General features: G+C 36.8%; 1 protein-coding gene across 2 annotated transcripts in view; it reads left to right on the top strand.

The window, feature by feature from the left end:
• Positions 1 to 116: 116 nt before the first annotated feature.
• Positions 117 to 25536, top strand: part of PAFAH1B1 (platelet activating factor acetylhydrolase 1b regulatory subunit 1) — a 62912-nt gene continuing 37492 nt past the window's right edge. Inside the window, exon 1 of one of the 2 annotated variants that reach the window (XM_074319925.2) lies at positions 117 to 499. The gene's annotated coding sequence lies outside the window, so the exon portion shown is untranslated. Of the gene's footprint in view, positions 500 to 1051; positions 1183 to 25536 lie in introns of those variants that run through there. The other variant, XM_074319926.2, reaches the window with a different exon arrangement.

Here is a 25536-nt window from a genome sequence, read left to right as displayed (position 1 = left end):
CAGGGCCCAGCCCAGGTCAGCGCATGCGTCGCAGCCCCTCCTCCGCGCTCGGCCCCCTCCCCTCCCTCTTCCCGGCCGGTCTGGGGCGCGGCGGCGGCGGCGGCGGCGGCGCGGTGACGTCAGGGCGTTGGGGCAGCTCCTGTGACAGACGGAGCTGGAGCGGCGGGGCGGCGGCGGAGTCCGGCGGCCGAGATAGCGAGTGAGCGAGCGAACGAGCAGCGACACCGGGGTCCAGGGAGCGAGAAAGAGAAGGAGGGGAGCTCTCGGGCGCGAGCGAGAGAAACCGCGAGCGCCAGGCTTGGGCTCGAGCCCCGGAACGGCTGAGGAGCCCGCCCGCTCCCCTCCCCCTCCCCGGGCCCGGGCCCTGCGCGCCATCCTCCCCCTCCCTCCTTCCCTCCCTCCCTCCTTCTTCCCTTCCCTCTCCCTCTCCCCCTCCCCCGCCGGTGGATGGGAGTGAAGGACGGAAGAGGCCCTGCGGAGGCGGCGGTGCAGCGCTCCGGTAAGGCGGCGAGGGTCTGCGCCCTTCCCTCTGTCTTCTTCACCGCGCTCGGGCGGCTGCGGGCCGGGCCCGGCGGCCTGACGATGTGGCTGCGCCGGTCCCCTCCCTCCCATTCTCCCCTCCCCCTGCCGCCGCCTCCTCCTTCTTCTTCTCTCCTCGCTCTCAAAATGGCGGCCGCGACGGCCGTTGAGTGAGACACACGGAGGAGGGGGACAGGCTGAGGAGGGCGCTGCCCTCGCTCCGCTCCTTCCCCGCCCGGGTTCGGGGGTTGCCAGGCCTCCGCGGCTCCACCCGCGGCCCTCCCCGGGAAGGGATCACCCTCCTCTCTCGGTGACTTAGCAAGAAAAGTATTCTTGGGTAGGAAGGGCGTGGAGAGCAGGTCGCTCTCTGATCTTGGGGAAAGTGTTCAGCCCTCTCCCCGGCCACGGAAAGCGAGCTCCGCTGTCCCCACCCCTCCCGTGGTTGGTGGCTCGGGAACCGGGCTCAGCCCCGCGCCGCCTCGGCACCTACAGGCCTTCCAGGCGTTCCGTCCCCAACCTGTCCTTAGGATGGGGTGACCTGAGAAGGATGGCCCACCCCTTCCCTGGCTCCCCTGTGCGGTGGTCCACCCTCTACACCCACTAAGGAGAAGGAGGAGCGGCCCGACCCACAGAAACATCCGCAGCATCCACCCACCAAATCAGGCAGGTTTTTTTTTGTTTGTTTTGTTTTCTTTTTTCCTGCCACCGGCTCCTCAAACGGGAGTTGCCTTTTGACGTTGTAACACGGGGCTTCGAGGCCCTCAGCCATTCCTCTTCATCTAATCTCCCCACTCCTTTAGGAAATGCAGTGCCTTCTTCCTTAGCTCCCAGGTGAGAAATGCCTTTGAGGTGTTGGGCAAATTTTAATTCTACGTCTCAAAACATGAGTGGAGAGGATGAGGAGGTTTTCAGTATCTGAGATAAGAGAGCAGAGCTTTATTTGTTTTTCTGCCTTTCTTCAGTGACTTAGCAAGAAACTCCTTGGGAGGAGGGCAGGAGATTTTCTTTGGGGATTAGGGTTTGTATCAGTCCGTTGATTAAGAAATTGTGCTTTTGAAGAACCAGATTTGTGGTCTCATTCTCAATGGGCGATGTCATGCCAAGCCCCCCCCCTTCCTTAACAGGCTAATCGGGAGAGAATAAAGATATTAACTGTTATTCCGACCTCTAGTGTAACACACAGTCCTTGAGATTCATAACGTCATAAAGTCGAAACAAAAAAATTGTGCCATTTTTGGTAATTCTATTTTGTTGGGAGGTGGATTGTTTTGTGTGGATTTCATTTTGAGGCTAGGGCGGAGGAGACAGTACTTGGGCCTTTCAGACCAGTAGTCTCATTCCTCCCCTTTTGCCACAGTAGTATTTGCTTAAATTTTTTATTTTTATTCATTTGTTTTTTGCAGCAGGGTTTGAGTGCTGCGAGGTTCAAGCCCTTAATCAGAAAAATTAACTGCCTGTGTATGTCTGTAATGATATAATGTTAAATATATAAAAGCTTTTACTTAAAAAAATTCTGATGGGGGTTTAAGGCATTAGCTGCTTTTAATCTCCCATGGGGATCTTTCAAGACACAGTTTTGCAAAAATAAGTGGCAGTTGCAAATTGCAGTTTTTATTAGAGCAGGAGAGTAATCTGTATTTGGGTGATTTATTCTCTCATGTTCTATTATAGATGATCATTGTTTGGATTGTTTAGAAGGGAAGGATCTCCTATAACAAATTTGAAGCTTTTTTTTTTAATGTATCAGGGAAAGGAACCCAATTTTTCACAAAATATTTCCGTATATATTGATTTTGATGGAGCTAGCCCTATTTTGTCACCCCCCCTAAAAAAAAAAGGGCTAATATTTGTGGATGCTGTGAACAGCCATTGAGCCATGGAGACTGGGTGGAGTAAGAGAGCAAAAGCTGTGAAGTGCTAGATTTAGATTGCCCTTTCATAGCATTTTTCTCTTGCTTATGTTTTGTAATGTTATTTGATCCTAACTGATGCTGCTACCACAAAGGCATTTCTCTGTAGTAAATCTTAAAATCTCATGTTTAGTTTCCACTTTTTTTGCAAGGTGGATAGTGAATGGGGTAAAAAACCAATGTCCCTGCTCTAAAACAGACACTTATTGTCTATGTATCTGTACATATACATACATACACATTCATATGTATGTATATATGTATATGTATATATATACACACACACACACCCTTCTTAATGTTTTTTGTTTTAGTCAAGTAAATGTAAATTAATGAATGCCAGAAATATTTGGCAAGAAATAGAAATGTTGCAAAAATCTAATACTACAGATATTTTCTTTCAGTTTGCATTAAAACAATAAATGCAATTTTTTAATAACAAACATCAAAGATAAGCAAAAAAGGATAATTTGTGTTAAAGGCTCTTTATATGGACATTTTCTGTTGCGTTGTCCCTTGAAAGGGTCCTTTTTGTAAGGTACTACCATAAGAGAGAGTAGGTCACTTTAACGTTTTGTATTAAGCATTCATGTGAATAGACATCTTCAAAAGAATGTCAGATTCATGTGGTAAATGTGATTTTGATGAGCCTTATAACTATGAGTATATGTACTTTCGCACTTGTTATTTTTAATGAGATTAGAAAGTAGAAGGGTTCCTATGGTGAGGAGTGAGTAAGGTTAGGAATGATAAGTCAGTTACATGTCTGACATATCTCCATCCCTAGTATTTGTAGCTATAAAAGTGCACTAAGAGCAGTGATTTTTCAGTAGATTATTAATTGATCAGGAGCTTAATACAATTTGACTTAAGAGCTTTAGTTCCAGATGTGTATCTGTGTGTGTTTCTGATACATGTGGCAGAATCTTTTGCTTAATTTGGAGGTCAATTTTTGAAATTCTTCATAATCCTATATTTATAAAACTTTTAATAAGAGTGGGATGGATTTCATTTTATGGAATTACTTGGTATCTGTTTTCTAGATAAAGTAACTAATATGTAAAAGATTCTGATACATTTCTGGAAGGGAAAAGTCAAACCATATAATTTTTGGTTTTCTAGGTAGAACATTCATGTTTCGTTGTGTATATTTTTTCAATGTAAATGTTTTCCTTCTATGTACTAAATTATATGTAAATATATACATGACTACTTTTTGTTTACATGAGGTTCATATTATTCACAACTTAATAAACAAGCCATAGAAACTATGAAACTTGTCAACATTAGGATGGATAGCTTAAAAAACAAACCCAAAACAAAATCTTACGGTAATCAAAGTGAATTTTCCAGTTCTTCCCATTGAGTTCTAAAGCAGTGAATCATGCACTCTTTTGCCAAAAGGACTTGAGGCTTAGTTGGTTTTAAACCTGCTGTGGTTCTAAAAGAGATTTTTTTTTTTTACTTGCCTCTAGTCTGTTGTGAAAATATTTCACAATGACAAGTAACCTGTTTTCGTGTACATTAAAGAGAGAAATGGTTAAGTTTGAAGTGGAAATTCTTTGCCACTGTTCTGTGTCTTCTACAAAACTGTCATTGTTTTATTACTTAAAAAGTTGCTCTATTTAAAATAAAACTAATAGCATGCAATATAAGTTCTGAAAAGAAAAAGAAAATCTGTTTTCCTGTAGATGCTTAGCTGTAGAGTGAATACTAGTTGCTGAAAGTCAAATGTTTTGAGAAATCTGTTCTTCATGAAAGATGCTGTGTAACATAAGCCTAATAGTTAACTGCAGTGAAGGCTTTCTGCATTGTTTTAGTTTTGTTGCTCACTTGATTTGACACTTTGGGCTAGTCATTTAAATGGAACCTTAGTTAAGCTTCTGCTATGTGCATAATTTTTAAACTTGCCATGGCAGTTATAGACTTAATTGATATTTGTGTAATGTTTTATACTTGTTGGATGCAGGCATCATAAGTGCCTATTATTTTGATTTGTTGTTTTTCTCTTCAAAAGATGGTGGCTTTTGGTTGACTTACCTGGTTAGGATTGATCTGAGCATTTGTCAAGAATGCTTCTGAAGTTACTGTCGTTTAACATTGTCATAAACATTTCCTTAGAGCTTTGTAAATAATATGGTACTCATTTTCACTTGTTCTGTCAGCTGTTTTTTCAGGTAGGTTGGTATTTTTATGGGTGAGAGAACTGAAACTCAGAATTTGTTTTCCTAATGTCACATGTTAGGCTAGAGCTAGAATGAGGTATATATGTATTACAGGCACCGAATCCCTTGGGTATTACCTTGTGTGGTCAAGAAAATGTTCCTTTTTCTTTTGACAAAATGGACTCATTTTATAATTATTCTTATGTTTGTCAATTTCTTTTTTTTAAATGGTGAAAATCATGGCATTTATTGCCTGCATCATTTAAATTGGCATTTATTAACGTGGTCTTATATTGTTAACTATTTTGCTTGCATAAGGACTTCGACATTTGAGTAGCGACTCCCAGAAAGTGCCTACTACTGCTTTACAGTAATATTAATAAGTTAATAAAGACTTGTTGCATGCATGCACGTGATATACAGGTAGTATTAGTGTTAATAAGTAAATATTGCATTTGATTGAATGCAGGCTTATGTGAAAGGAAATATGCTATCCTTTGTAATAACTTCCAGCGATCTCTCAGGAATTAAGGTGAAGGAAGGAAAAGAGTTTATACTTCCCTTAAAGAGATTTTATGGTGTCTTAGGGAACAGTGTCATGCTTCTGACATAGGGCCACAAGATTCTCGACTATAAGAAGTGAATTAGCCCAACTGGACAAAGTGCATTTGCATTTTATAATGAGCTGCTCTTTGCATTTTCATTATTGCTCTTGAGCTCTTAGGTGTTGACAAGTACAGCTGTTAAGAAATTTTCTGATAGAGTGTCTCTTGATAACAGTAAAGTTAAGAATCTGGGAGATTTTTAAGGAATTTAATTTTTGAAGGCATTATGCAGTTTTATGTTTATTAAGATTTTTACATTATTGATTAATTGACTTTTAATCTATGGCAAAGATAGAAGGATGCATTTATGATATTAGTCTTGTATGCATAAGGCATATATGCTATTCATCTCATATTTGTTTTTATCGAAAATATGCTGATTGCAAAAGCAGGGAAGGTGTAGCTAATGAGTCCGTTTTATTGATTAGTTTTTTTTTGGTTAACTTATTTTTTAAAGGTGGGAAAAGGCTATAAATATGGCATTATCAGAGAAATTTAAATAAAGCTTCTGACTAAAATCATATATGAATATTTTAGATCCTAATACTAACTCCACAACTTCCCAGCTTTATACCTTGAGGAGGAGCCTCAGTTTCCTTATCTATAAATGGATAATGTTGACAGTATCTAACTCATTGGGTGGTTACTATTATTGAATGATAAAAGGCCTATAAATCCTTCAGTAAATGTTTTTTTATTGTTAGACTTTTTTTTTAAGGAAGAGAATTTAACATACAGTTTAAGCATATAAAGAAAGCCATTACTATATTAATATAATTCTTACAGTTTTAAGTGTATTTCTTAAGAATTAGTATTGAAGATTCTTTCCCCTTTGGTATCCATTCTGTTATCTGAAACCAATGGTGGCTTCAAAGCTTCTTAGTAGGCAAGAAGTGCTATGTAAATCAATGCCAAACAAACAACAACAAAAATCAGTTTTTTAATATAAAATTATACTGCAAATAATCATTTTATTTAAACTGCAAAGTACAATATACATTTTTATTTTAACAACCAAAAGTTTTGTACCTTTGAATATTATTTTAATCACATTTTTCCTGTTTTTTTGTTTTTTTAAAAATAAACTATTTTGGACTAATTCTAGATTTACAGACAACCTGTAAAGATAGTGCACAGTTCTTGTATATGCTTGCCACCCAATTTTCCCCATTGCTAACATCTTACATTTCTGTGGTACATTTGTCAGTGTTGGTATTTACTATTAGCTAAACTCTAGACTTTACTTGGATTTTACTAGTTTTTCCATTCATTTTTATGTTCCAGATCCAATCCAGGATACCACCTTGCATTTGGTTATGTCTCCCCAGCCTTTTCTGGTCTGTGACAGTTCCTGTCTTCCTTTGTTTTTCTTTACCTTAACAGTCTTGAGTAGTACTGGTTAGGTATCCTGTAAAATGTCCCCTAAACTGGGTTTGTCTGATTTTTTTTTTTTTTTTTTTTTTTTTTTATGATTAGACTGGGGCTATGGGTTTTTGGAAAAAACACAGAGGTGAAGTGCACTTCTTATCACATCATGTCAGGGGCTTCATGACACCCACAAAACATTACTGGTGATGTGAACCTTCATCACTTGGTTGATGTAGTGGTGTGCCACTTTTCCCTGTCATCATTTTCTTCCCTTTCTCAAACTTTATCCTTTGGAAGTAAGTCAAGTCTGTGTCCCAGAGTGGGGAATGTGACATATATTATTTGGAATTCTTCTGAAAGGCAGATATATCTCTTCTCCTCCATTTATTAAAACAATTTACATCTTTATTATCAGAAAAATTTCACTTAGAATTTTAAATATTATTAATTTAAATAACCTCAACATTTTCCTAGTTTTTTAAAAAGTAAAAAAAATTGTTTCTTTCTTTTTTTTGGAAGGGGAGCAGGACTTTATTGGGGAACAGTGTGTACTTCCAGGCCTTTTTTCCAAGTCAAGTTGTTGTCCTTTCAGTCTTAGTTGTGGAGGGTGCAGCTCAGCTCCAGGTTCAGTTGTTGTTTCTAGTTGCAGGGGGCGCAGCCCCCCATCCCTTGTGGGAGTCGAACCAGCAACCTTTTGGTTGAGAGCCCATGCTCCAACCAACTGAGCCATCCCGGGGGCAGCTCAGCTCAAGGTGCCGTATTCAATCTTAGTTGCAGGGGACAGAGCCCACCATCCTTTGTGGGACTCGAGGAATTGAACTGGCAACCTTGTGGTTGAGAGCCCACTGACCCATGTGGGAATTGAACCGGCAGCCTCGGAGTTAGGAGCATGGAGCTCTAACCGCCTGAACCACTAAAAAGTAAAATATTTTAACCGTAGTTTGGAGACTAAAGATCAGAGCAAGTCTTTGAAGAAGCTTATTAAATTAATTATATATCCCTCTAGAAATTATTCTGAGTAAAGTTTAGTGTTGGGATTGTAGAGAAAAGCTCCCCATTTGGGGGCTATGATCTGCAAAGAAAAACACATAGGGTATCTTACTCATTGGTTCTATGCTAGTATTTGACACACCTTGTTCTTCCCCTTTCCTTCAAAAATGTTTTAAATACTACAGCAGAAAACAAAACATTTTGATTAGACTCTTTATTTTAAAAACAACTGGTAGATCCATGTCCTGAAAGACATTTATATTAAGGAGAATTTATTATTTGAGAGCAAGAGAATTGAGAATTATAGTTATTACAGTTCTTGCAGTTTTTATAACTTAACCTTTCCGTTGTAACACTTGTATAGAGAATCTCATTGGGTTTCTACTTTTAAAAAAATTACTCAACACCATTACATATTTTTATTTATCTTCTAAATTTTCATCAATTTTTCTGTCCAGCAAACATTTGTTATATTTAAGCTATATTATATCCCAAGTATTGAGGATAACATGATTATCAACTCCTGCCCTCAAAGATCTTAAAGTTTATAAACATTTAATATGCAAAAGTAGCATAACAGTTCTACAATCAAAATATGTACTTGGTGAGATGAGAGCCCAAAATTTCCAAGGAAGTCTTCACAGAGATATTGGTTGAACATCTTTGAAGAAATCTTGTCACATTGGGGTTTCAAGCAGAGGAAGTACAACTTGGTTGGTGAGGGAAGTACCCTGTTCAGTGTGGCTGGAGTGGTGGGTGAGTAGAGAGTACATTACCCTGATCTGCCCTGTAAAATAGGTGGTGCATAGACCCTTCTCAGATGGAGATTTTTACTTGTTAAAAATGTAAATTTCCAGGCTCCATCTTAGATTTATGCAGTACAAATTCCATGGAGGGGCACCTGGGATTTCTGCATTTTTAATAAGCTCCCTGGTTGATTGTTTTTGAGAAGCACTACTTTTGCCCTTTTGAGGTGCCAGTGGAGGATTTTAAGTTATGATAAGTAGACCTATGAGGAGACTGTATAAGTAGCAGTGCATGTTGAAGAATGAATTTGAGAGAGATTCAGTCTGTATAAAATTAGTAACCAGTTGGATATGCAAAGTGAGGGAGATGAGGAGTGAGGAATTGAGGTTTTTGGGGTTTTTTGTTCGTTTTTTGTTTGAGCTGTAGAGTGGATGTGGATGTTATGAAGGAAAAAGAGAGTTGAGGAAGGAACAAAGTTGGGGAAAGTTATTTTGGTTAGGGAAAGTTTTTTTGGTTATATTTGTTTGTGTATGTTTAACAGGATAACCATTAAGTGTAGAGGGTGTGTGTGTGTGTGTGTGTGTGTGTGTGTATGTATGGAAAGGCTAGCTATTTAAATTCTCGTAGGTAGTTGTGAGCAGTAAATGAACACTTGTAAAACACTTAAAGCCGTGACTAACATCCAGTAAGTGCTATGTAAATATTTGTTAAATAGATAAAAAATAGGGAGTCAGTGAAGGGTTTTAAGTAGAGAAGTGATATGGTCAGATTGTATTTTAAACAGATGACTCTGGGGCTGTATAGAAGATGGGTGTTAACAGGCCAAGACTGGATTGAGGGAGACCTGTTGAAATGAATCCAGGTGAGAGATGATGGTACAAACTATGGTAGCAGTGGTAATAGACAGAAGGAGAATAATTCAACAAATATTGGCGATAAACTGGCAGATCAGGTAATTGATTGGATATAGAGGGAAAAAAGAGTCAAGGTTGACTCCCACATAAAGTATTATTTCTAACATTTTAAAGTGATAGTCTTTTAAAGTACTTTTTGGATCTTAGATGTCTTCTATGCAGTGATATTTGAGACATTTAGGGTATATTGTGATGCTTCCATAAAAATGAGAACAACGTGAGATAGTGTTTAAGTTCTCTAAATTCATAGGCCTTTGCTATTTTTCTCAGATAAATTTCTCTTTAAGGATATACTATTCAGAAAACTCTCATTTAGCCCAAGTTCAAAAGGCCAGAAAGCATGAATAATGATTCTATTATGTTGTTTTTATATCTTTATGTTGAGATATGTAATTATAACAGCACCACGGTAATACTGTAAAAAGTTAAAGTGACTGCTGAATCATTAAAAAATTAAAATTTGTTACTTTTGTTATATCCAGTTTTTTTCATTATTCATATATGATAAAATAAACTTTGACCAGAATATTTCATCACCAGTTCATTCCTTGGATACATCTTCTCCTCCCTATTTTTAGATTTGTCATGTTAAAATTACTTTTTTGTCATTTGGTTTTATAAAAGGGGAAAAAACTTGAAGTTAGAACTTTCTTGAATTTGAATTTTCTAGATTTTTAGTGAAATATGTAATTAAATGGGTAGGAAATTGATTGTCCTTGTGTAGTATTTTAAATCTGGGTCCTGGATATAATGGTGTACATTTGTATATGATTATCTGTCATTTAGGCTATTGCAGGACCCATCAAATCTCCCCACCAAAGACGGTTGAGAATGGTGATATTAAACTGAACCTGGAATAAATAATTGGAGTGGACATGGTGGCCATTTTAGGTAGAGAGAATGGTAACATACACAAGTACAAAAGCATGAAAAACTATTATTTATATGTATGCTGAAAAGTAGTTTGGCAGAGGGGATTGTAGAGTACATACGGATATGCGCCTGGAAAGGTACATATGAGTCAGGTCAATAAATGTGTAAATTATATTCTATTTAAGTGTGTAGGCGATTTGGAAGTCAGCAAACAATTTTCAAGCAAAGGCAAGCATTATGATCAGATGTGTATTTTAGATAATTTATGTGAATGCCAGTGAGTAATACGGATAGGAGATTTTTTTCAGGAAAGAATGATTAATGCTTGAAATAAGACAGTGACAATAAAGGTTGTTGATTGGAGAAAGATTTAGGAAGTAGGATTGTGAATGAGTAGTGTGATGGGGAGAGGGAAATATTAGAAGACATCTCAGATTTGTAGCTTGTGTGACTGGGTGTTAGAGAATAAGAGGAGGAATTATGTGGGATATTGCATAAAGCAGTCAGATTAATTTTCCTGAACCACAGTTCTCAAGTCACTTTCTTGTCAAAAACCCATTTTTACTATCAAAAAGATTTTTACTATCTTTAGTGAGGTATGTATATAAAGCGCAAAGGGCACGTTGCCAGAAACGTATTCAATAGATGTTAGTTTAATCCTAAATGGGCACTCAAGGACTTTTCTAATGTATCCTAACTGACCTTTTCTTCTTTTTTTTTTATTGCCTGCTGTGTATCCTATGATTCGTTCTTATGATGTTCCTTAGATCTATCACTTTTTTACCATTCACCCTCTTCTGTTTTCCTCTGTGTGTCATCTGGCCTGTCTTTTGAATCTGCATACCAGATCTCCTTTTCTAGGCAGCCTATATTTTTCACCTGAAAGAAATTTTCTTTTCCTCTGAATTCACAATCTTACGGTATCTATTGCTTTTTCTCTGGTATAGCTTATACAAAATTTTATCTGATTAATCAAATGAGTTATTGCATTTAAAGAGCCTAGAACAGTACCTAGGACATAGTAAATATTCAGTAAATATTTGTTCTTTATTATTATAGTGTTGATGGTTCAGGTGAGTTGATAATAGGGCAGTCTACCTTTACTTTGCGTTTTTGTGATGGCAAAACTGATTTGCGTCCTTACTACTGGAATGCAATCTTTTACTTTGCTTATGTAGGTACAGAAAGTACCAGGCCGTATCATTGTCTTCAACATGAAATTATCATCTTCATACATCTTAACTATTTCTGAGCTCTATGGAAGAAAGGAAAATGGCAGACAGCCCTTCACACTGATTATCTCACTAAGCTTCACCACTGTTTGAGGTAGATGGCAGTATTAACCCCTTTTATAAATGGGCAAATAGGCTTAGAATGTTTGAAAATTTGCCCAAGGTCATGCATAGTTTGTAGTAAGTGGCCAAGTTAATGTTTGAACCTCTGCTGTTTGACTCCAGAATTCTACACCGTAGGACTTAAGAAGTGTGGGATTTATTCCTTTAGTGCTTACATGTATATCATTTACATATTCAACTTGATGTCAGAGGGTCTGTCATGTACTCAGAAAAGTGTTTTTTTCCTTTTAAATTTTATTTTACGTATTCACAGTTTATCTTTATTACAGAATATGTCAAACATGCAGGCAAATATCCTGCAGTAATTTAACAAAATAATCCACATACGAGTGGCTACTACCAGAATTGACAGATGTCAATTTTGTCATATTCGCTTTAGAGTTTTTTAAGACAGCATTATTACAGTTACCGTTGATGTTTTTTTGTACCTCTTTCCAATCCCATTCCCCTCCCTCCTTTTTCCCAGTTGTAAAATTCCTCTTAAAGTTTGTATATATCCTTTTTTCCTGTTTTTATACTTTTTTACTATACATATGTATCCATAAACAATGTATAATAATGCTTAGAAGTCACAGGAATGTTATTCTATATATTCTACAGCTTGCTTTTTTTGTCTAACAAAATATAGTACTGATATGTATACAGTTTATGTTGTTTAGTTTCTTATATAGGATTATACTGTAATTTCTTTAGATGTACATTACAGAAATGGGCATTTGTTTTCACATTTTCACTACGGTAACAGTAAACTATAAATCGGTTCAGTTGAGACACTGCTGGTTTTCCAGTTGAGTTATCCTAACACCTGGGCAGTTGTCTTTGGATGTAAACAAGGGATCTGTCTTTAGGACCAAGATCGTATCCTAGAGAAGGCCATCTTCAAGAGCAAGTAGTAAACTGTGTCAAAAAAAAATTCCACTTTTGCATAATTACAGTTTGACCATAAAGCTCCCTCCCCCCAAAATCATTCCCATTGTTTCCATCCTAGTCAGGCCTCTGTCACCTTCTACTTCCTGCCTTCCTCTACTTTAATATCTCCTATGCATTATCTCCAAAACTATCAATGTGAAATAACCAATTTTAGACTATCACTCCATTTCTTAAGAATTGCAGTAATTTCTGTATTGTCATAATTCCTTACTGTATTAGTATTCACCATACTTTGTGCTTAAAAAAATGCACATAGAACAGTATGTCTTCTGTTACTGTTTGTATACTTGGAAATATTAGCAAGCTTTTTTGTTCTTAAGGCAATGAATTTTTTTGTGACTTTGTTTTGACCTTAAAAAAATCTTATCTACAGGGCTGTTGTAGCTGTTTTTCTAATTGTCACTTGAAAATGTAAACAGAAACCAAAAGAGGAACACACATGTTGGCAGGTCAAAAGGTCTTTAATTTTTAAAGTTTCAGGATAAAGATAGCCAATTGATTTTCTGCAGGATTTTTAAATTGGTGTACTTTCTCTGACATGTATTAATTAGTGTTCAATCTTTACAAAGAAAAATTACATCAAAACCAGCCCCAAACAGCTGGACTTCGATGTTTGCCCATATTTCAGAATTTGATTTTTTGGAATTTTAAAAAGGGATTGAGAATAAAGTGATACAATATGTCTGTAGTTTTGAGACCATAATGAATTTTTATCTTAGTTTTACTGTGAGGCCTGTAGTAGTCATTTAGAAACACTAGATGCCTACTGTGTGTTGATTACCGAGCTATTTAGTAGTGATACCATGAGGAGTAAATATGTCAAGGTTGCAGCTTTGGCAGAGTGTTGTTGAGGAGACACCAACAAGGCAGATAATTACAGTGCAATGTGAGAAGTGTTAAATATGTGTATGTACAAAGAACTAGGATATCATAGAGAAGGGAGTTAACTCTGCTTAATTTTTTTGTCAAAACTATGTAAATAAATAAATCCAAGTTCTATTTATGCTAGCTGCTGAGAGCTCTGCTAATGTTGTTTGAATGCCATTGATAAGTATTAGGTTGAACCTGTGTAATTGCCATTATTGGCAATTTGATAAGGTTTAATCCTAATAGTATTTCGGTGTGGCAGTTAAAACAAGAAAATGAAACATGGTTAATGTCTTTTGCCAATACTGTATGACAGTTGTTGGATAATTGATATTTTATTAAAATAAAGCTTTGAATATTGAATGAATGTGCCATTTTTGGAAAACATTTTTAAAGTTCAGCTTGGTTTCTCTTTTTAAGAAGATAATATTTATGAAAGAAGTTTATTAACTCTAAATTTCTATGCAGTTATAAATTATTTATAATTGCCTGTAACTGTGGAAATACAGTTATTTGGAAAGTTTTACTTTCAGAGTTTGATTCCCTACAAACGTGTTGAATGCCAGACACTGTGCCTGGTACTAGAGGCAAAGAAATTCAGTTCAGTGTTTGCTCCTGAGGAGGTCCGTCTGGCACTAGCAATGGCTGGTATGTAGTTATAGAGAATGCAGGAGGCAGCACAGGGTAGAGTCAGTGATTTGTTTCCAATTTATCTTAGCAGTGGAAACTTTTACCCAAAAAACTCTTATGCAGAAACCCAATATATAAACAGATAAAAAGGGAATCCTGCCTCCTTGGCCTCCTCTCTGTCCTCATTCCTGCTGTTTGAAACCATTGGTGTGGGAGTCAAAAACAAACGTGGTTTGAATCAGTGGCCTTGCCACCTGCCTAGCTATTTGACCTTGGATTCATGACCTAACCTTAGTGAATTTGTTTCCTCATCTGTTAAATGAGGATATTGGTTTCTTCACTAGGTGTTGTAAGAATTAAACATTGTAGGAAAGGGGCCTAGCATGTAATGACATTCAGTAAATGTAGCTGTTAGGATTATATGGACATGACACAGTGAGACTAAAGAAGAGAGAGAGTACCTACCTCTGCCAAGGGGAGTGGGCTGGCCAGGGAGAACTTCACATAGAGGGTGATGGGCTGCTGCATTTAGGCTGAACCTTGAAGGCGAATGGAAAATTGCAAGACGTGGGTGAGGGACATGCATGCAAACTAAAACATTTTAATAGTGAAGATTTGGGCATGTGGAATGCTACCCGTACCTTTCTGGAGACCAATGGCCTTATGTGCATCCTAGGTAGCTTTTTCTTAACAATCTTTGACTCACAATTTAGTATTAGGTTGGGCCCGGCCAGAGTGAGAGGCATTAACTTTCTTTGGCTAATTAAATTGGACTACATAATTAACTAAAGGGGAAAGTACTCTAAACCTGAATTTGTAAGCCATGTCTTGGTTATAATGTAATGATGTATTTATAGACAAGTCCTTCCTAAATGCAGTTGCATATGTGTGTTGAAAATTAGTCATCTTTATGTCCTCTGACATCTTAGTAGGAAAGATTTTTTAATGCCTGAGATTCAATTAATAGGACTACTGCTATGGATCAGTTGCAAGTTGTGATACCGAGGGTGCCAAAAACGTGCACAAGTGGACACTGGTCAGCGTTGCTCAAGCATTAGTTCGCTGTAATCAGAAGTATCTGGACGCTGGTGGTAACCACTTTGAGCACCTCTTGTAATTGCATAAGTCAAACTTGTGTTCATCTTTTGTTATCGGTACATATTGAGTATTACAATTCTAATAGTTTTTTTCCTTTCTTAAAATGTGTATACATTTTTGTGGTGCCCTCTATATTTACTTTGGATTTTTGAGAAAGAGAGCTAGAAAGTTAGTTTCCAGGAAAAGCTAATGGATACTTTTTCTACCTCAACAATGAAGGCTCTTTTCTTTTTATAACAATCAGTCACATTTTAGGCAAAACATTTCAATTTGACACAGTGAAGGGGGTATTAAATAAAATGTAGGAGATACAGAAACCAAGAACAATTATGTGTGTATAGAGTCATATAGCAGCTACAATGTACCAGGCACTGTTCTAAGCACGTGTATCAACCCACTTAATCTACCTGACAAACCCTGTGAAATAGATATTACTATTAAAAGTAGCCTGTATAAAATAACTTCATTTGTCTAGTTAAGGGAGTTTGCAACCTATGATTGGCAAGCTAGATCTTGCCTGCTACTTGTTTTTGTACAGCAAGCTAAGAATGATTCTCACAATTTTAGTGGTCGAAAAAGCAAAAGAATAGTATTTTGTAAAATTTTATTTTGTAAAAATGTTTGTAAAATTCATTTTGTAAAGTTAAAATTATAAATTAATAATTTGTAAAAATTACATAAAATTCAAATTTCACTGTCCATAAAGTTTTATTGGGACAGAGACACACCTGTTTCTTTACATATTGTGTATTGTTGCTTTCTTGCTACAGAAACTGTAAAGTCGGTAAAACCTAAAATATTCACTATATTTATAAAAAAATGTTTTACAGGAAGTTTTTTGACACCTGGTCTAGATACAAAGGGGAGAAAATACGCTCAAGATAAACAGCAACAAAGTTAATGTATGTGCAAAAGAATGTGCTTTTTTTAGAACATACAGGAAGACTAGATAGTTATATAATGCACAAACCAATTGTATTTTTTTCTTGAAAGATTGTTTTTAAATCTTTAATAAAAGCTTAACTATAATTAAAAAATGCTTACTTATTTCAAAATTTGGAGTTGACCTCTTTTTTCCTGTTAATATAATGTCTCTTTCTCTGAGGGGTTTTGTAACCATTTATTTGAATTTGAGTGACAGTTATAGCAAATACCATTGAAATCAGAGTACCTTGGCCTCACAATTTGTTTTTTGCCCCTTGGATGGAGTTAAAGTTTTCTGACACTGGTGATTTCTGGATTTCCCCTTTAGGACTAGCTTTAATTTGTACTGTTGAGTGTATGGTTCCTGAGATTGTACATTAAAATAACCAGGAGAAATTTTTTAAATTTATTAGATGCCTCCTCAGAATCTCTTGAGGATAAGGCCTCACCATGATTATTTTCAGGAAGTTCCTCAGATGGTTCTAATGTATATTCCTAGTTAAGATCCATAGTTACTTCCGTCTTCAACTATTATAGTACATCCAGTTTGAAAAAAATACATGTGTGGCATTTATTATTCTGTTTCTCAGAGTTGTTTTTCAACCCTACAGAATCATTGCCTAAATTTCTGTAAACTCACACAGATTAACAGCATCTGTTCAGTAAATTTGTTTTCTCTTTTGATGTTATTCAATGAATAGAATAATGGAATCCAACTTGGAAGTTACATTAGAAAGCAAGTAGTATAATTTAGTATTCTTCATTTTTATGAGATATTTATTTGGCATCATAGAATCCCAGTGAATCTGAAAATAATGGATTTGGTAAGGTAGAACACAATTTATGGGAAACCCAACATTTTTAGGAGGAATAGTTTACAATCCAGAATGATTTTGTTTTGTCAGTGTTCCTGTCAGGCTGTATGTCTGTAAGATAACCATATAAATAGTAGATCTTTTCCTTTTGCTTTCATTTAAGTGTATTTGACACTGAAGTAAATTTAAAAGAAAAAAGTGACCCATAATCGCTAAAGTCATGTTAAAACAAATGTTTGTCTTTTTTGACATTCCTTTCCACTGTTTACAGGCATACACAGTTGTATCATATAAAACAACTTGTTTGAGATAAAAAGCGATATACAACGAAATCTAAGCAAGTCAGAATTTAGTTTCTTTGGAACCTTCAGATGTTCAAAATGGCTTCATGCCTTAAGTTAAAGAAGAGAGGGAAACTTCTTTTTTTTTTTTTAATAATGAAGAAGCAGCCTTTGAGCACCCATCAGCAAGCAAACACTGCTGGGATGGCAAACACAGGTCTAGTATGTGTTTGATCTGTGTGCCACGGGAATGCCGGTGCTTCGTGCTAATGTTCATAAAGGGAGAGCCAAGAAGTATTGAGGCAGGGCCGGCCCGGTGGCTCAGACGGTTAGAGCTCCATGCTCCTAACTCCGAAGGCTGCCGGTTTGATTCCCACATGGGCCAGTGGGCTCTCAACCACAAGGTTGCCGGTTCAACTCCTCGAGTCCCATCATCGAGTCCCACAAGGGATGGTGGGCTCCGGCCCCTGCAACTAAGATTGAACTTGTCTGCTGAGTTCCCAGATGGCTCGGTTGGAGCGCGTCCTCTCCACCACAAAGTTGCCGGTTCGACTCCCGCAAGGCATGGTGGGCTGCGCCCCCTGCAACTAGCAACGGCAACTGGACGTGGATCACGCTGAGCTGCGCCCTCCACAACTACGACTGAAAGGACAACAACTTGACTTGAAAAAAAAAAAAAAAAGGGCCTGGAAGTACACACTGTTCCCCAGTAAAGTCCTGTTCCCCTTCCCCAATAAAATAAATAAGTAAATAAAAAAGAAGTAATGAGACAGACAGGCCTACAAAGCAGCAGCAAGGACAGAAAAGGGAAGAGAGGAAAATCAGCAGTAATGAGATGGTGCTTATAAGTTGCAGTGGCATTGAATATCAGAAACTCTTAGTGGAGAGAGTGATGAGGAAACAGGAAAGGATCAGTTCTTAGTTACCTGTTTTGCCTCTCAGTTGCTTTTGTTTAGCACATCTCTGCTGTGTGCTGTGGATGGGAAGCAGTTTTTTACATCTGATAACACTTATAGGCATTAATTTGCCTGGAAAGTATCAGAGGAGGTAGAATGAGAGGTGAATAGTTTTCATTCCAGTAGAGTTTGGTGAAAGGCTAAGCCTATTAATAATAAATGTTGCTATAGTATTAGAACAGAACTATGAGTTTGTGGGTATGTTAGGATTCTCCAGAAAAACTCAACCAATAGAATGTATTATATTTAAAAGCAAAAAGTGACCCACAATCAATCAATCTCTAGAGGAGTGGGGAGGGAGATATTTGAAGGAATTAGCTCACTTGATTATGAAGCTTGGTAAATCCAAAATCTGTAGGACAGGCTGGCTGTTTGGAGACTCAGGGAAGATTGATGTTACAGGTCAAGTCCAAAGGCAGTCCGCTGGCAAAATTCCCTCTTCCTTGGGGGATATGAGTCTTTTAAGGCCTTCAACTGATTGGATGAGACCCACCCACATTATGGAAGGTAATGTGCTTTACTCAAAGTCTACTGATTTAAATGATAGTCTCATCTAAAAACAAAAACCTTAATAGCAACATCTAAATTAGTGTTTGACCAAATATCTAGGTTGCGTGGCTTAGTCAAGTAGACACATAAAATTAATCATCACAGGAGGTATAATAGAAGCCATCATAATATGCCAGTGTTCTAGTGAATGGCAAAGACAAAAATGGCTGATCTTAAAAGAAAAATTGGACATCTAGAAATGACTGTGTTTTTAAAATCTAAATCTAATTTCAAAGCTCAAAAATGGTTTCTTCTTTTTTTTTTTTTTAATTGGGGAATCTTTGGGAACAGTGTGTTTCTCCAGGGCCCATCAGCTCCAAGTCGTCCTTCAATCTAGTTGTGGAGGGCGCAGCTCAGCTCCAAGTCCAGTTGCGGTTTTCAATCTTAGTTGCAGGGGGCGCCGCCCACCATCCCATATGGGAATTAAACTGGCAACCTTGTTGAGAGCTCAGGCTCTAACCAACTGAGCCATCCAGCTGCACCTCCACTGCACAGCTCGTTGTCTTCGATCTAGTTGTGGAGGATGCAGCTAGCTCACTGGCCCATGTGGGAATCGAACCGGCAACTCTGTTGTTCAGAGCTCGCGCTCTGACCTACTGAGCCATCTGGCAGCTGCCCCTCAAAAAAGGTTTCTGCTTTGTCTCTTCGGATTCATAATCTGAAGCTATGAAGCATCTATTTGCAACACTTGCCTTAATATTTACTAGGTGAAATTGGTAGGAATAATTCTCAGTGAAAAAAATGATATCTTAATCTTTGGCCCAAGATTAATTGAAAAATGCAAAATGTGTTTTCTATGTACAATTTGGATGAGTGACTTAAGTCTTGCAAAATATGAGATGTGGTAGTTAGCTATAACTAATAGGAAAGTGAGGAAATGGTGCGGCTGTTGGAAGAATTTTACTTTTTCATGGAACTATGCCTGAGCTCAGTCTGTACCTCATTGATGAACCAACCTGGTCTTTTTTTGTTGTTATTGCATGCCAACAGCAGGTCCCAGTGAGTCATGGGCTTCCAAGCTGAAGCAGAATAAAAACAAGTAGACATTAAAGCCTAGCTATTTGATTAAAAACATTCAGTGGTCTAAAATTTTCATATTGTGGGAGTGGGAAAAATCTTTTCTCATAATTGTTCACACAGAGCACAAAATAGTGGAAGAACAGTTAATGTTTTGGTCAATTTTGCTATCTTTTTATTAGACAATGACTTTGGAACTCTAGAAGCTTATCTCTGTAGATGGGAAAGTGAGGAAATCATAAAAGTTGATTTAAGGAAATGATGTTACTCTTAGGGGTACTTTGTTGTCCTATGTAATCTCACAGATTTAAACTATAGATTGGAGTAATTTTCAGAATATGCAATGCATTGACTTCATAGTTCAGTTTATTTTTCATTTTTTGACTGCATTGCAGTGCAGCATTAATGATACAGGTTTAAACATTGTTTTTACCTAGAATAATAGGCAAAGTGAAATACTGAGAACTTAGAGAAACCCGTAACCTGGGATCATGTCTGATGCCATGTTAAGGAGCGTCATCTGATGCAGTGATAAAGAATTTGCAGGCACACTTGAAATACCCACCACCAATTATTTGTTTTTTTTCATTGTCAATCATTTAGATTTATTTGTAGGAGAAAATCCAAGGGAAAAAGTATCTTTGTTTAAATCCAGGAGGGGCCTTTCTAGTAATAATAGATACATTATTATTATACCATTGACAAGCAGAGGAATAACTTGTTTAGTATTTTCCTCTGACTCTTTTAAGTACTGCTCTTGGGAATTTTTCTTTGGCTTTGAAATGGAGTCACTTGGCTCTAACCACTCTTTTAAGCAAAGCCATGCCACTTAAAAAACCAGTATTTCGTGCTAAGGGAAGAAATACTACAGAAGAGCAAAGAGCTTCAATGTGTCCTTTTTAAAATTTGAAATCCTAGTTTACACCAATTCAGATTTTATATTATGTGAACATAATTCATAAAGCCACCTTGTTACAACCACAGCTGATCAGGTCTAGTGATTGGTTAAATTTTACACTTCTTTAAAAAAACGTAACACTGTCATATTATCTAGATGCATACAGAGAACGTTGCATCTTCAGATGCAAGGACAATGCAAATGTTCATCAATGTTCTGATATAATGGGTACACTCTACAAACTCAGTTCTAGAATATGAAATCACCCACCACCAATTATTTAAATAATTATAGATGTTCCTCCTTTTACTACAGGACTGTGCAAATCAAAACACGTGTGTCTGCTGGGTTAATCATACAGAAATCAAAAGGATTTGGATCGTGCAGATAATTTGGGGATGGTGCAAATAATTAGGGGTGGTGCGGGGAAGAGAAGATGGCACAAATGAAAAAAACATTTCCAGAGGAGAAGACCATGTTTTGGGAGACAAGAACTTATTTTTATTTCTCATGATTTGCAGAACATCAGTCGTGAGACTACTCAGGAGATCATAAACATTATTCATTACACCTTATGAAAAATGTGTCAAAAATTAAGCCAATTTCAGGGGCTTTTTATAAGAAAGCATGTCCCAGATTCATTGCTGGTGTTCATTGGTGCTTAAGGTACGATTTTGAAAATACATTTAAAGTTCAGAACTCTTTGTGACATACTGTACCTATGTCAGTAGGTAACATGTATGGTATTCTTTAGTTTACAGAGTTTATATTATTATCCTGTTTAATTCTCACTAAACACTGTGAGGTAAATTTCACATTTAAGTCCATTTCATAGTTGAGAAAACTCAGGCTTAATAAGGAAACGGAGGCTTAGGGTATATGAATACAGCTTTTTAATTATAGAACTGGAAGTCTTACAGAGAACTCAGGAATTCTTTATAATATGCTCCTATCCCATATTTTCATAAATATTACTTGGTAAACTCGACCTGGTTTTTAGTATATTAAAAAGAAAGTGAGTAACCTCCAGTTCTGATTAAATTTTGTTCCTTGTAGCTTAAAACTTACGGTGAGGTTCACTAAGCATTTGCTGCATTGATTGTGTAACCTTAAAGTTACGATAGTGTTGTACCTTGCTTGCGTACAGAACATTCTTGGAACTGTAACGTTCCCCCTAGAATGGAAATGTATAGATTGTTCATAAATACAAAATTTCTAATTCTCCAACTTTCTGCGACTTGACTATATTTTACATCAGTATTCTCTTACACGATATTTCAGTTTGATTCTTTTTTGATTATGTAAAAGACAGAATATTAGGTAGGAACATTATGACATGCGACAAGAATAACCAAATATCAGTGTATCTCTTTTGTTGGATGCTGGTTATCTGTGCCCTGTAAACCTTGATCTGATTCTTTTAAAACATGTATAGCCAGCATAACTAAGAAAGTAGCTTTTATTTGTCTAACTTAAATTGAAACCTTAATTCATTATAGACAAGTATTTTTTTACCACCTTTTAAGAAAAGATCAGCTTTTGTTTTCTTTATTGGATTATTGTGTACAAAATCTATGTAAAAATAATTGGATAAAATTGTAAAAATAGTTGGAAACATCAAGAGGGGTATATTTGTAATATGAGTAATCGTACAGATTAAGAAAATATTTTATGTCCCATTAGTGACATTGAGAAAAATTCTGTTTTTTTGGAACTGTTCTAAAGGATTTGCACAGTATCATGGTTTGCACAGTTTATTGGGAAATAACAGTTTATTTAACTCTTGAAAATGAGTCTGAAAAGGTACTCAATAATTCTTGATTGACAGTAGCCTCTGCTTTGCCTCACTGTTGTATCTGGACAATATTTGAATTAGGATTATGAGCTATAATATGTGCTGTTCAAGCAAGATAGATAATCTGCTGACCCTTTTTAAATAAAGCATTGTCAAGTGAAAATTTCATGAGAGCAGGAGTCATTGGTAATCACCCAATTATTGTATGTCTTTAAGTGGCTCTCAAACTCCTACTTCTACATCTAATAAATGAATCTGATGATTTCCATTTTTTATGTTAATATTCATCTACTATTAACATATAATTAGTTATGTTTTTCCTCACACACATCCTTTATTTTCTGCATTATTTTCCCCTAGTTTATAAATTCCTAGTTAGCAAGGAGCAACTATGAAGTAGATTATTAATGAAATAATATTCTATAAAGGTTGTTTTGATAAATGTGAGACCTGTTTTAACACATCGAAATTTAAAATGAGAAGAATTTAAATCAACAATTCACTCACTGTCCTGTTTTATAAGATCATGTTTTAATGCTATGTTACTTCCCTTGTGTTTTCTTTTTTCCTTTCCCCCTTTCTCTTTCTGTGGTGAGGTACTTACCCAAGCAGTAAAACATTGTCTAGGAGAGTTGCATTGGTGTAGCAGATGAGTGGATATAATGTGAGAATATAGAATGCTCAAGAATTCAGCATTCCAGAAAACACTGAAGCCTCTGTTAGTAGTGCTTAGGCAGCACAGATCTGATCTTTAAAAATGTCTGGAGATTGACATGCAAAGGAAAAAACGAGACTTCTTTGAAATATGTTTGTAATATATACAAGTAGCTTACAAGGGATTATTGAAATACTGCCAAAAGACATTTCAAAAATGTTGTCTTTTCATTCATTATGTTGACTTTGGAAGAATTCATGAATCCCCTTAAAATGCGTGTAATATTTTGTTTATATGTGCTTCTTTGAGGGAAAAGTTCTAGGCTTTCATCACATTCTTAAAGGAATCCAGCGGACCCCACCACACCGCCCAAAAAAGATTAAGAATTCCTTCACCAGGTGGTATGAAAATATTGCCTGGTTTATTTGTACTATTGGTTATAGATTGTTAATTGCAAAATGCTCTAAACTTTAATCTTCTTTGCTCCACTTGAGATCCATTTATTTTTGTTGTCATGTGATATTTTGCAATTACATGTTAAAATATTAAGCTGACAGGTAACTGGAAAGATAAATCTGAGAAAGGCTATGCATTGTATTGTTTTAAGTATGATAGCTCAATCACATACTTGTGCTTTCCAATAGCAAAAATATATAATAGTAATATAAATAATAGTTAACAAATTGGGAAGTCTTTAATCATCCACTCTGACTCTTCTCCCAGTTTATAGGAAGGCAGCTGTACTCGCCACAGGTTATAGGAACCTCTGTTTTCTTGATCCCTCTACTTTCTATTTGCCTTTCCTGTTTTCACTTTCTGCACAATACAGTTTAGGACTGGGGTGTCCAAACTTTTTTCAACATTTTTTACCAAGGGCCATATGTAGTAAAATACACAAACAGCCGGGCCACTCACTCGAGGTGAAGTATGTATTGCCTCACCTGGTTTATTTAAGTAAACTAAATATATTTTTGGAATTTGCTGCAGGCCAATTAACAATGGATTGCGGACCGCAGTTGGCCCGCGGGCCGCAGTTTTGACACCCCTGGTTTAGACTCTATGATCCATTATTTCAACTCCCCTCATCATGCATTGGTCCCATACCTTGCAAACCCTCAACGCAACGCTAGGTCTCTAAATATGCAACTTTTCCTTGTCTGCAGCCAGACTGTACATACTTGTTAGAGAAGAATCGCATGTTTTTGTAGATTGGCACCACTAAAAATTCATTGTCTCCAATCTAAAAAACGTCCTTCTGTTCCATTTCTTTGCTGTCTGTAAGGGCTCTTTCAAGCCTCCCAATGCCTTCTTCCTTACCCCTTCTACTCAGCAAATGACCTCACCATCTTCTTTCTAACACAGAAGAGGTGACCCATCTTTATGTTTAAGATTTTTCTACATATGGATCACGTTCCTTTCTCTTCCTCCTCCCTTAGCTCCTGTTCCATCGAATGTTTCGTTCTCCTGGTTTTTTTAAAATAAACTTTTTATTATAGAAAATGTCAGACCCTTAAAATTAGAGAATAGTGTGTTGAACCCTCTTTGTACCCATTAGCCAGCTTCAACAGTTAACAACTCAAGGCCAGTCTTGTTTTATATTATCTCCCCCTATCCTCTCTTTCCAAAATTTTTGAAGCAAATCCCAGACATTTTTAACTGATACGTTTTTCATTGTGTAAAATAACCACAATACTATCATCACTCTTGAAAAAATTCAATTCTTTAATATCATGAGACATCCAGTCAGTGTTCAGATTTCCCCAGGTGTTTATTCATTGATTTATTTTGCAAACAATTGTTTATTTATAATCAAAATTTTAAAATCCAGCTCTAAATAAGGTCTATGCATTGCAATTGGTTGATAAGTCATTTGTCTTTCTTAATCTATAGGTTTCCCTTTCCAACTTTTTCTTTCCTTGGAATTAATTTGAAGAAATTGGGTCATTTATTTTATAGGGCTTTTCACAGTCTGGATATTGCTGATTATATCCTGATGGTGTTTTTAACATATTCTTCTGCCCTCTATACTTGTTGCAAATTGATAGTTGGAGCCAGAGACTTGAACAGATTCAGATTGATTTTATGACAAGAATGCTTTATAGGTGGTGTAGTGTAATTCTGTCAAGAGATAGATCATGTCTGGTTGTCTTTTTGCCTTTGGTTGATTATGGGGTGAAAATAGTGATACTAAAATTCTTCATTCCTTTCTTTAGTTCTCCTCTGTCTTTTTTTTCTTTTTCTCCACCGTTAGCATTTAAGCATCTCACTTGGTTGAAGGAAAAAAACCCAAAACAGCTTCTCAACATTTTCATCTATTCCTAAGATATTTCTTTATGGTACCATCTTTACTTCACCTCTTTGTACTCATTTAAGTATGGTTTTTGCCATGTTAAACCATGTGGCTACCGTGTTACTGAAACCACTGTCATCAGTGAGTGCTTTAGGGAGCAGACCCATTTCAGACATCATTTTGCCAAATAAATAATGGATAACTTTGGATATTTTGATTCCTCTCCTACTTCTTTGGCTTCTATGACATACTCTCTCCTGTTTTTACTTTTACCTCTTTAACTGCTTTCTCTCAGCCTCAATTGTAGACTTTTTTTTTTTAATTGTTGGTGTTGCTCTTCCGACTCTAGTTTAGGCCCTCTGTTCATCTTGCTCTACACATTCTC

The sequence above is a fragment of the Rhinolophus sinicus genome, chromosome 12, assembly GCF_057876585.1.
Source record: "Rhinolophus sinicus isolate RSI-liver-muscle chromosome 12, RSI-T2T, whole genome shotgun sequence".
Lineage (NCBI taxonomy): Eukaryota > Metazoa > Chordata > Mammalia > Chiroptera > Rhinolophidae > Rhinolophus > Rhinolophus sinicus.
This window is presented reverse-complemented; position numbering and strand designations above follow the sequence as displayed.